This window comes from Ranitomeya imitator, chromosome 3 (genome assembly GCF_032444005.1).
Source record: "Ranitomeya imitator isolate aRanImi1 chromosome 3, aRanImi1.pri, whole genome shotgun sequence".
Classification (NCBI taxonomy): domain Eukaryota; kingdom Metazoa; phylum Chordata; class Amphibia; order Anura; family Dendrobatidae; genus Ranitomeya; species Ranitomeya imitator.
Genome location: NC_091284.1, coordinates 708,212,862 through 708,225,224, shown reverse-complemented (window position 1 = coordinate 708,225,224; position 12,363 = coordinate 708,212,862).

Here is a 12,363-nt window from a genome sequence, read left to right as displayed (position 1 = left end):
GGGACTATTTTTTTACAGCGGCGAATGAATACAGTGCAGAAGGATATCTTCCTCCCGTCATTGCATTCCTGGAGCCCCTAGAGAGCGGTCGCATCAGCTGATGCTGCCGTTCTCCACAGGAGATCGTAGTGGGACACGCATGGATTTCTGCGGACAGGGAGTATATTGGTTGTTTGTTATTTTAATCTTTTTACAGATGATAATGGCTTTGGGGAACAAAGTGACAAGTAATGGTGAGTATGTAATCTATGTTATATGTACTGTATGTCTATATGTATGTATTGTATGTAATGTATGAATGTATTGTATGTAGTATGTATGTAGTATGTGTGTATGTATGTATGAAGTATGTATGTCGTAAGTATTTAGTATGTGTGTATGTATGTAGTATGTATATTTGTATGTATGTAGTATGTATGTAGTATGTATGTATGTAGTATGCATGTTGTATGTATGTAGTATGTATGCATGTAGTATGTATGTAGTATGTAGAATGTATGCAATATGTATGTAGCATGCATGTAGCATGTATGTAGTATGTATGTAGTATGTATGAAGTATGTATGTAGTATTTTTTTTTAACTTTCAACACATTAGCCGGATGATGGGACTACTACTGTCCCATCATTGGCTAATGTGTCAATTACTGTCACTGTTGCAGGCATCATCCGATGGGACTTGTAGTCCCATCGGACGATGCCTGCACAGACCCCTGGCAGCCCACACAGAGCCCCGGCAGGCACGCACAGAGCCCCGGCAGGCTGCACAAAGCCCCGGCAGGCCGCACAGAGCCCTGGCAGCCCACACAGAGGCCCGGCAAGCCCGCACAGAGCCCCGGCAGGCCGCACAGAGCCCCAGCAGGCCGCACAGAGCCCCGGCAAGCACGCATAGAGCTCCGGCAGGCATGCACAGAGCACCGGCAGGCACGCACAGACCCCCGGCAGCCCGCACAGAGCCCCGGCAGGCTGCACAGAGCCCCGGCAAGAATGCACAGAGCCCCGGCAGGTCACACAGAGCCCCGGCAGGCCGCACAGAGCCCCGGCAGGCACGCACAGAGCCGCGGGCGGGCACGAACAGAGCCCCGGCAGGCCACATAGAGCCCCGGCAGGCACGCACAGAGCCCCGGCAGGCACGAACAGAGCCCCGGCAGCCCGCACAGAGCCCCGGCAGGTCGCACAGAGTCCCGGCAGCCCACTCAGAGCCCCGGCAAGAACGCACAGAGCCCCGGCAGGTCGCATAGAGCCCTGGCACTCCGCACAGAGCCCCGGCAGGCATGAACAGAGCCCCAGCGGGCCACACAGAGCCCCGGCAGGCACGCTGTTGTGAATTCTGTGGCTGAATTCACTCCTGTGGTCACAAGTGGTATTGCAGCCTCTGGGCTTCCTCCCTCAGGTGTTTTGGTGAGCTCGTTGGCTGCCTTGCTATTTAACTCCACCTGAGTCTGTCTTCCTTGCTCCTTGTCAATGTTCCAGTGTTGGATCTGAGCTACTGCATCTTTCCTGTGGCCTGCTGCTCTGCTAGATAAGTGTTACTTTGTTTTTGTTTCCGTTTTTTCTGTCCAGCTGTGCTATTCTCTTTTGCTGGAAGCTCTGAGACGCAAAGGGTGCACCGCCGTGCCGTTAGTTCGGCACGGTGGGTCTTTTTGCCCCCCTTTGCGTGGTTCTGCTTTAGGGTTTTTTGTAGACTGCATAGTTCTCTTTGCTATCCTCGCTCTGTCTAGAATATCGGGCCTCACTTTGCTGAATCTATTTAATTCCTACGTTTTGTCTTTTCATCTTGCTAACAGTCATTATATGTGGGGGGCTGCCTATTCCTTTGGGGTATTTCTCTGAGGCAAGTCAGGCTTGTATTTCTATCTTCAGGCTAGTCAGCTCCTCAGGCAGTGCCGAGTTGCATAGGTAGTGTTAGGCGCAATCCACTGCTGCTTTTAGTTGTGTGAGGATAGGTTCAGGTATTGCAGTCTGCAGAGATTCCACGTCTCAGTGCTTGTTCTATTGTTTTTGGGTTATTGCCATATCACTGTATGTGCGCTGATTACTGCACACTGTGTTGCCTGATAGCACAGCATAACAGTACAAGGAGCCAAAACCAATGATTCTCAATAGAGGGAAAAAAGAAGTCCTGACATCATTTTTTTTTTCCTCAGCTCTGTCTTCAGTTTTTGTTTTTTTTTCCCCTAGACATTAGAGTGCTTCAGGACACAGCTGTGGACATGGATATTCAGGCTCTGTGCTCCTCAATGGATAATCTCGTTATAAATGTACAAAGGATTCAAGATACAATTGATCAGAAATCTATGCCAGAACCAAGAATTCCTATTCCTGATTTGTTTTTTGGTGATAGAACTAAGTTCCTGAGCTTCAAAAATAATTGTAAGCTATTTCTGGCCTTGAAACCTCATTCTTCTGGTAATCCTATTCAACAGGTTTTGATTATTATTTCTTTTTTGCGCGGCGACCCACAGGACTGGGCGTTTTCTCTTGCGCCAGGAGACCCTGCATTGAGTAATGTTGATGCGTTTTTCCAGGCGCTCGGATTGCTGTACGATGAGCCTAATTCAGTGGATCAGGCTGAGAAAAATTTGCTGGCTTTATGCCAGGGTCAGGATGATGTAGAAGTATATTGTCAGAAATTTAGGAAGTGGTCAGTACTCACTCTGTGGAATGAATCTGCACTGGCGGCTTGGTTCAGAAAGGGTCTCTCTGAAGCTCTTAAGGATGTCATGGTGGGATTTCCTATGCCTGCTGGTTTGAATGAGTCTATGTCCTTGGCCATTCAGATCGGTCGTCGCTTGCGCGAGCGTAAATCTGTGCACCATCTGGCGGTATTGTCTGAGAGTAAACCTGAGCCTATGGAGTGCGACAGGACTATGACTAAAGTTGAACGGCAAGAACACAGACATCTGAACAGGCTGTGTTTCTACTGTGGTGATTCCACTCATGCTATTTCTAATTGTCCTAAGCGCACTAGGCGGTTCGATAGCTCTGCCGTCATTGGTACTGTACAGTCCAAATTCCTTCTGTCCATTACCTTGATATGCTCTTTGTCATCGTATTCTGTCATGGCGTTTGTGGATTCAGGCGCTGCCCTGAATCTGATGGATTTGGATTATGCTAAGCGTTGTGGATTTTTCTTGGAGCCTTTGCGGTGTCCTATTCCGTTGAGAGGAATTGATGCTACACCTTTGGCCAAGAATAAGCCTCAGTACTGGGCCCAGCTGACCATGTGCATGGCTCCTGCACATCAGGAAGTTATTCGCTTTCTGGTACTGCATAATCTGCATGATGTGGTCGTGTTGGGGTTGCCATGGCTACAAACCCATAATCCAGTATTAGATTGGAACTCTATGTCGGTAACCAGCTGGGGTTGTCAGGGAGTACATGGTGATGTTCCATTTTTGTCTATTTCGTCATCCATTCCTTCTGACATCCCAGAGTTCTTGTCTGACTTTCAGGATGTATTTGAAGAGCCCAAGTCTGATGCCCTACCTCCGCATAGGAATTGTGATTGTGCTATCAATTTGATTCCTGGTAGTAAATTCCCTAAGGGTCGTTTATTTAATTTGTCCGTGCCTGAACACACCGCTATGCGCAGTTATGTGAAAGAATCCCTGGAGAAGGGACATATTCGCCCATCGTCATCACCATTGGGAGCAGGGTTCTTTTTTGTAGCCAAAAAGGATGGTTCGCTAAGACCGTGTATTGATTACCGCCTTCTTAATAAGATCACTGTTAAGTTTCAGTATCCCTTGCCATTGATATCTGACTTGTTTGCTCGGATTAAGGGGGCTAGTTGGTTTACTAAGATTGATCTTCGTGGTGCGTATAATCTGGTGAGAATCAGGCAGGGAGATGAATGGAAAACGGCATTTAATACGCCCGAGGGTCATTTTGAGTATCTGGTGATGCCGTTCGGACTTGCCAATGCTCCATCTGTTTTTCAGTCTTTTATGCATGACATTTTCCGTGAGTATCTGGATAAATTCCTGATTGTTTACTTGGATGACATTTTGATCTTCTCTGATGATTGGGAGTCTCATGTGAAGCAAGTCAGAATGGTTTTCCAGGTACTGCGTGCTAATTCCTTGTTCGTGAAGGGATCAAAGTGTCTCTTCGGTGTGCAGAAAGTTTCATTTTTGGGGTTCATCTTTTCCCCTTCTACTATCGAGATGGATCCGGTTAAGGTCCAGGCCATCCAGGATTGGACTCAGCCGACATCTCTGAAAAGTCTGCAGAAATTCCTGGGCTTTGCTAATTTTTATCGTCGCTTCATCTGTAATTTTTCTAGCATTGCCAGACCATTGACCGATTTGACCAAGAAGGGTGCTGATTTGGTTAATTGGTCTTCTGCTGCCGTGGAAGCTTTTCAGGAGTTGAAGCGTCGTTTTTGCTGTGCCCCTGTGTTGTGTCAACCAGATGTTTCTCTTCCGTTCCAGGTCGAGGTTGATGCTTCTGAGATTGGAGCAGGGGCGGTTTTGTCACAGAGAGGTTCTGGTTGCTCAGTGTTGAAACCATGTGCTTTCTTTTCCAGGAAATTTTCTGCTGCTGAGCGTAATTATGATGTGGGCAACCGAGAGTTGCTGGCCATGAAGTGGGCATTCGAGGAGTGGCGTCATTGGCTTGAGGGAGCTAAGCATCGCGTGGTGGTATTGACTGATCATAAGAATCTTACTTATCTCGAGTCTGCCGAGCGCTTGAATCCTAGACAGGCCCGTTGGTCGTTATTTTTTGCTCGTTTTGATTTTGTGATTTCGTACCTTCCGGGCTCTAAAAATGTGAAGGCGGATGCTCTGTCTAGGAGTTTTGTGCCCGACTCTCCGGGGTTATCTGAGCCGGCGAGTATCCTCAAGGAAGGAGTCATTGTGTCTGCCATCTCTCCTGATTTGCGGAGAGTGTTGCAGAAATTTCAGGCTAATAAACCTGATCGTTGTCCGGCCGAGAAACTGTTCGTCCCTGATAGGTGGACTAGTAAAGTTATCTCTGAACTTCATTGTTCGGTGCTGGCTGGTCATCCAGGAATCTTTGGTACCAGAGAGTTAGTGGCTAGATCCTTCTGGTGGCCATCTCTGTCACGGGATGTGCGTGCTTTTGTGCAGTCCTGTGGGATTTGTGCTAGGGCTAAGCCCTGCTGTTCACGTGCCAGTGGGTTGCTTTTGCCCTTGCCGGTCCCGAAGAGGCCTTGGACACATATTTCGATGGATTTCATTTCTGACCTTCCCGTTTCTCAAAAGATGTCGGTCATTTGGGTGGTCTGTGATCGCTTTTCTAAAATGGTCCATCTGGTGCCCTTGGTTAAATTGCCTTCCTCCTCTGATTTGGTGCCTTTGTTCTTCCAGCATGTGGTTCGTTTGCATGGCATTCCTGAGAATATTGTTTCTGACAGAGGTTCCCAGTTTGTCTCGAGGTTCTGGCGAGCCTTTTGTGGTAGGATGGGCATTGACCTATCTTTTTCCTCGGTCTTCCATCCTCAGACTAATGGCCAGACCGAACGAACCAATCAGACCTTGGAAACATATCTGAGATGTTTTGTTTCTGCTGACCAGGATAATTGGGTTTCATTTTTGCCGTTGGCTGAGTTCGCCCTTAATAATCGGGCCAGCTCGGCTACCTTGGTCTCTCCATTTTTCTGCAATTCTGGGTTCCATCCTCGTTTCTCTTCAGGACAGGTTGAGTCTTCGGACTGTCCTGGTGTGGATTCTGTGGTGGACAGGTTGCAGCAGATCTGGACTCAGGTAGTGGACAATTTGACCTTGTCCCAGGAGAAGGCTCAGCTTTTCGCTAATCGTAGACGCCGTGTGGGTCCCCGACTTCGTGTTGGGGATCTGGTTTGGTTATCTTCTCGTCATATTCCTATGAACGTTTCCTCTCCTAAATTTAAACCTCGTTTTATTGGTCCGTATAGGATTTCTGAGATTCTCAATTCGGTGTCTTTTCGTCTGACCCTCCCAGACTCCTTTTCCATACATAATGTATTCCATAGGTCGTTGTTGAGAAGATACGTGGCACCTATGGTTCCATCTGTGGAGCCTCCTGCCCCTGTTTTGGTGGAGGGGGAATTGGAGTATATTGTGGAGAAAATTTTGGATTCTCGTGTCTCTAGACGGAAACTCCAGTATCTGGTCAAATGGAAGGGTTATGCTCAGGAGGATAATTCCTGGGTTTTTGCCTCTGATGTCCATGCCCCAGATCTTGTTCGTGCCTTTCATGTGGCTCATCCTGGTCGGCCTGGGGGTTCTGGTGAGAGTTCAGTGACCCCTCCTCAAGGGGGGGGTACTGTTGTGAATTCTGTGGCTGAATTCACTCCTGTGGTCACAAGTGGTATTGCAGCCTCTGGGCTTCCTCCCTCAGGTGTTTTGGTGAGCTCGTTGGCTGCCTTGCTATTTAACTCCACCTGAGTCTGTCTTCCTTGCTCCTTGTCAATGTTCCAGTGTTGGATCTGAGCTACTGCATCTTTCCTGTGGCCTGCTGCTCTGCTAGATAAGTGTTACTTTGTTTTTGTTTCCGTTTTTTCTGTCCAGCTGTGCTATTCTCTTTTGCTGGAAGCTCTGAGACGCAAAGGGTGCACCGCCGTGCCGTTAGTTCGGCACGGTGGGTCTTTTTGCCCCCCTTTGCGTGGTTCTGCTTTAGGGTTTTTTGTAGACTGCATAGTTCTCTTTGCTATCCTCGCTCTGTCTAGAATATCGGGCCTCACTTTGCTGAATCTATTTAATTCCTACGTTTTGTCTTTTCATCTTGCTAACAGTCATTATATGTGGGGGGCTGCCTATTCCTTTGGGGTATTTCTCTGAGGCAAGTCAGGCTTGTATTTCTATCTTCAGGCTAGTCAGCTCCTCAGGCAGTGCCGAGTTGCATAGGTAGTGTTAGGCGCAATCCACTGCTGCTTTTAGTTGTGTGAGGATAGGTTCAGGTATTGCAGTCTGCAGAGATTCCACGTCTCAGAGCTTGTTCTATTGTTTTTGGGTTATTGCCATATCACTGTATGTGCGCTGATTACTGCACACTGTGTTGCCTGATAGCACAGCATAACAGCACGCCGGATTTCATCATTTGACCTCACGGATCACCCGTTTTTCGCCGGATCCATTGCTGTCCATTTTTTCGACGAACAGAAAAAATGTTCCTATGTCTTTTTTCTCCGGCCGACGGAAAACGGATGAAACGTGAGGCCATCCGTCACAATCCGGCACTAATACAAGTCTATGAGAAAAAAACGGTTCCGGCGGCAACTTTACTCTCCCAGAGGCAACCGACTAAGGTAATTAATGAACTTGAGTCTTGTGCGAAACAGACCGAGGGATGCTTAACAGTAGCAGAGCTGTACAGAGGAACCATCAAGGACTGTCCGACCTAGGCCCGTGCTATGTAACCGTCAGAGAAGTGCAGGGAAAAACAAGGAGCAATACACTATGAAGCCTGTTGTAAATGCTGTAAAGACATAGGATGTGCTAAGTACAGTGTCTAGTAAAGATGTTCTTGTTGAAATGATACGATACACTTTATTGATCCTGGGGGAAATTAGGGTATTATAGCAGCAATACAAACAGCAGTACATAAAATATTAGGACACAGATATTGCACAAGTATACCAACATTGCATAACAAATAAATGTAGGTAGTTCAGGTATATAAGTCACTGTTAATTGACATTAGTACACTAGCAATCAGTCATTGTTGTCTACCACCCTTAGGAAATTATTATACATCTCCATAGTAGTAGGTACAAATGATTTCCGGAATTCCTCCTTCTTGCACCTTATTAGGGTTAGACGGCTGCTGAATGTGCTCTAGAGATGCCTAGGGATGGTCTTCCGAAGCATAGGGAAGATTCAGCAGGAGCCGGTCCTGAGGACCCAGGTATACTGACTAATGGACCGAATTTTCCTGTGAGGGGAGGCCAAGGCACAGAAACCCCGGTGCCCTTGGCCATGACTACTGCTTTGGCTGAACCTTACACAGGTGCCCTCTTTTGTGTCTCTGGCATTACCAATAGGCTGTAAGCTATCAAGGTGTGTGCATGGTTGTTCATCTGTATTTTGCACCTTCTCTGACTCTTCCTTTATCATGGGGCCATGCTGCATCCTACAGTACATTAGTATAATGTCCAATTATTGGTGGGAACTTGCAGGACAATAAGGACCCTTGACCCGAATTGCGTTCTTGCATATTTTGGTCAAAATATTAACTAACACCTCAAGTTTTTTTTTCATTTTGCATGATACCACCAGGCCCTTTAGTGTTGGTGAGTAAAATCTGTGTGTCTGTGGTGTTTTTACATTTCCCTACCTTCACCACTACAGAGGTAATGAGATAATACATGGAAATTATTTGTGCAATGCAATGACAACTCGAGTTCGCTCGAGACACTCCTATGACGTTGCTTGGTATTATAGCTCATAAAGTAGATTCGCATGATGGATACCAAACTCTATGACTTACCTGAGTGACTACAATATCAAGATGTTCCATTGTGTGACTGTCAGTGTGGCAGAAGCAATGCCACATTGTTTATAGAAAAGAAGACAAGTTTAGCATTCTTCAGCCGATCTACGTAGTGATGAGAGAGAGACTTCATACTAATACAGGAAGATTGTGATGACATTGGTTCATCTCCATCTGTAACCTTTCTTCAGCCTGTACTCATACATAATGCTACACTTCAAACCACTGAATGTTCATGTCAATGACAAATCCAAACAAGGTCAACTACTATGGAAGAGAAGGCAGATAAGTGACCACCCATATAGAATAACGGAAAAAAATATGTCAACCTAGATGTTAAGTGGTAGCGAAAAATCAGATGAGCACGATACAGTGATTCCTCCCAAGTATCACATAATAATGGGCCATGTAAATCAATTAATCAAGGATGACTGTGGAACAGCATACCACGCCAAGATCAATTTATTATTACAGCTCTGGGATATTTACTATATTGCATTATTACCATAAATTTACTGTAGATATCTGCTTAGCCTCGTACATGTGTAACAAAGGATAGGACCCGTGGTAATCTTGACACAGAGGACAAGACTGTGGTTACAAGGAAACAGACAGTACACAAATGACTCAGCGGGGTATATCACATTACCGGAATAAGCTTATTATGTTTTGATTGATCATATATTGTATACCATCTGTCCTGCTGATCAATTAAAATGTGGATCAAGTGTCCTTTAGCTGTTACAAAGTCTTTTTGGACAGTAGTTCTACCAGGAAAAGACGGCAAACAGAATATGTCTTGTCATAGCATCTGGAGACCAATGGCCAATATACAAGCAATATGATACACAGGGTAATGTACAGGACAGCAGATGCTACTACCAGGAAGAGGACAAGCCTACTGGGTATTATTGATTGCTAAGAACATGTCACAGAATTAGCACCTTTTGTAGAACCATCTACTTTTATGGTCTTCCAAAGTGAATATCTAAAGCAAAATGACATCTGATTGTACAACCTTGCATCTGAGCACACAAGACATCTAACCAATATCTAAAAATGGCATTTGTGGCAATGCATGTGGAAGGTCCATCCAGTTACTATGGGTGACCGCACAGTTCACTAACTGACCCCCTGTCAGTGCACACAGTTCCCCATACTCTGGGTTACCTTCCTAGAGCTCCTGCTCCACATTCTGACTCCTCGTCAGTCTTTGTTCCCAGGGAAGCTGCCGAACTGGGATCACCGTCCCAGACAATGCCTTGCTCACTAGGCCACCTGATAGTCCAGATCCTCAGACGGGCTGTAGCTCCTCCAATGCAGTGCCATCACAGACTCTGCATACGTGCCAATCCACATGCTCTTCAGGAAGTCTTGCTCTCAGGATCTTCCAACACAGGCCTCTCAATGCGCTATTCAGGTATCCGATCCTACTCCCAGGATCTGCCAACACACAAGTCTTCAGGTCCACGGCTTCTCAGTGCGCTATTCAGGGATTCGGTCCACACACAGGACCTCCTAACACACAAGCCGTCCAGGATCTACACACTCTCCATCACAGAAACCATGCGACCAACCATGGTCACATTATGTAGTTGTAACCACTCCAATAGATGGGTGGTGTGTGTGGTTAGCCAGACCCGCCCAGCTCTCCAGCTAACCCTGCAAGCCTCCCTTTTAGTAAACAAACACAAATACTTGTGGCACTACAGGTCCCAGAACAACCTTACTTCAGGCTTACAGTGCACACTCCCTCTGCGACACATACCGGCCATTTACAATCCTGCCGGTCATTGTTTCACCATCATAATCACAGATATGCCTCCATGCACATCCCAAGGAGCACCTACAGTGTCCCCTAGCTGTAACAGGGGTCACTGCATTACACTGGGTAAAAGAAAACTTACAGTCGCCTCTAGTGCTGGCTCCATCCCAGCAGTGTCTGCTCTCACTCTCCCATAGCTCATATCACATTGCTATGTCACGAGAGCCCTGCAGCCAGTCAGTGCTGACCTAAATCTCCCCTCCTTCTGATGAATCAGACATCAATGTCATGGTTGGGACAAGGTTATGTCCTGTACTCTCAGGGTTAATGTTCTTAGCCTCTCTTTCAAGATGGGAGGGCTATTTATACTTGCTCCTAACCTGATATCCTTGTCAGCTATATGTTTTTCCGCAGTCTGTATGCTTGACCTCTGAAGTGTGTGCTGGCTTGCTTTGTGTCTTGCTGTCACCTGCTTTATTCGTTTTCCTGGATTACTGACTTCTGGCTTGGCTTCTGACTATTCCCTGACTCTCCCTGTTGGTATCTTGTAATCTCCTGGCTAAGACCTCTGTTTGTTTCACTATTCGTTTATGCTTGTTCCTACTCTGTTTCCCAGGTGTCTGGCTCCGCCCCCTGACCGCCTCCCACTCTGTCACATGATCGTAGGTCCTGTTGCTTTAATTGATCACTCTGTCTCATGTGAAAGGTCCCGTTGGTGTTCATGTTAGGTACCCGGTTTCTGGTCCAGCTGCTGCTGGGTGCAGTTTCCCTAGCAGCATTAATACCCGGGTATAGTGACAATCAAGAGAAAGTCAGAACTGCAGCTGGTGGCACACTTCCTCTTGATATTTGCCTCGTCTAAAGGAGGGGAGAGTGAGGCCAGCACTGATTGGCTGCAGGGCTCTCATGACATAACAATGTGATGCAAACCCCAGGAGAGTGAATACCAACACCGCTGACATCGGACGTAGGTATAAGTCTTTTGTGATTTCAATGGGGGCAAACATGCTGATCTATCACACATCCATCACATATCGATCTGGAACATGTGTAATTCACATCCATCATCATACATTATAGATATGTGTCTCTTAGCAAATACTAAAGTAATGCAAAGGTTATGCCCAATATACCTGGGCATATGCCATAAATGTCTGAGAGATATTGGCTCCAAGTCTGGGATTCGCCATCTCATAGCGATGCAAATTTAGAGGTGACTGCACATGTGCACCCCTCAGCTATTTTTGGAATTCACTGAAGAGAGCTGCATATACACATACCTCCTTATTCAAATAGGCATGAGATGGAGTATACAAGAGGTGGAACCACCCAACCAACATCTGTCAAGAAGAGGATACCTCTGTCATTCAAAATCTGAAACAGGATCCCCAAATATAATTGTAATACCCCAAAGTTGGGAATTGCTGTAATATTACACTAATATTGTGTTATTTATGCGTACAGTATGTCATTGTGAGTCAGCATCTATTGTACCAGTTAGGGAAGAAAATAGTTAATCTCATTGAGCTAGGTTGGTAGGAGAATAGTTTAGTGGGAGGATCTTTGGGGTCCACTAATATTGCTGTAACCATTAATTCTGACCAGAATTTAGTTTGAGCTTCAGTGAGAGCCTCAAAAGGACATATCAGTAAAGAATGTGAGTGAATTTATTCACCTGTTCTCGCAGACCATTGGAAGCAGCTAATTGGAGTAAAGTGAGGGAAGCATTTACTCTTTTACTACTGAGAATAGAGGAATACCTTGGTCCTCAAGAGTACATGGTCTAACACGGATGCAGAAGGAATACTCAGTCAGAAGTGAGTCACCCATATTAGTGATGGGCGAACCCCTGGATGTTCGGGTCTGACGGGTTCGGCAGAACCGTGAAAAAAAGTATTTAATGTGTACGAGAATAGTACCCGAACCCAAACCCATTCCCAATTCAGTTGAATGGGGGGCCCAATAATAATAATATAATAATAATAATCTTTATTTATATAGTGCCAACATACTCCGCAGCACTTTACAGTTTAACAGTTTCAACCAAACATCCAGTGTTTGTCACTCTGTCATGTGCATGACAGTGCGGAAAACAAAGCCTCTGATCTTTGGTAAAATCATTACTTGTTCAGAGAGCCATGGGTTCCAAGCTATCAAATC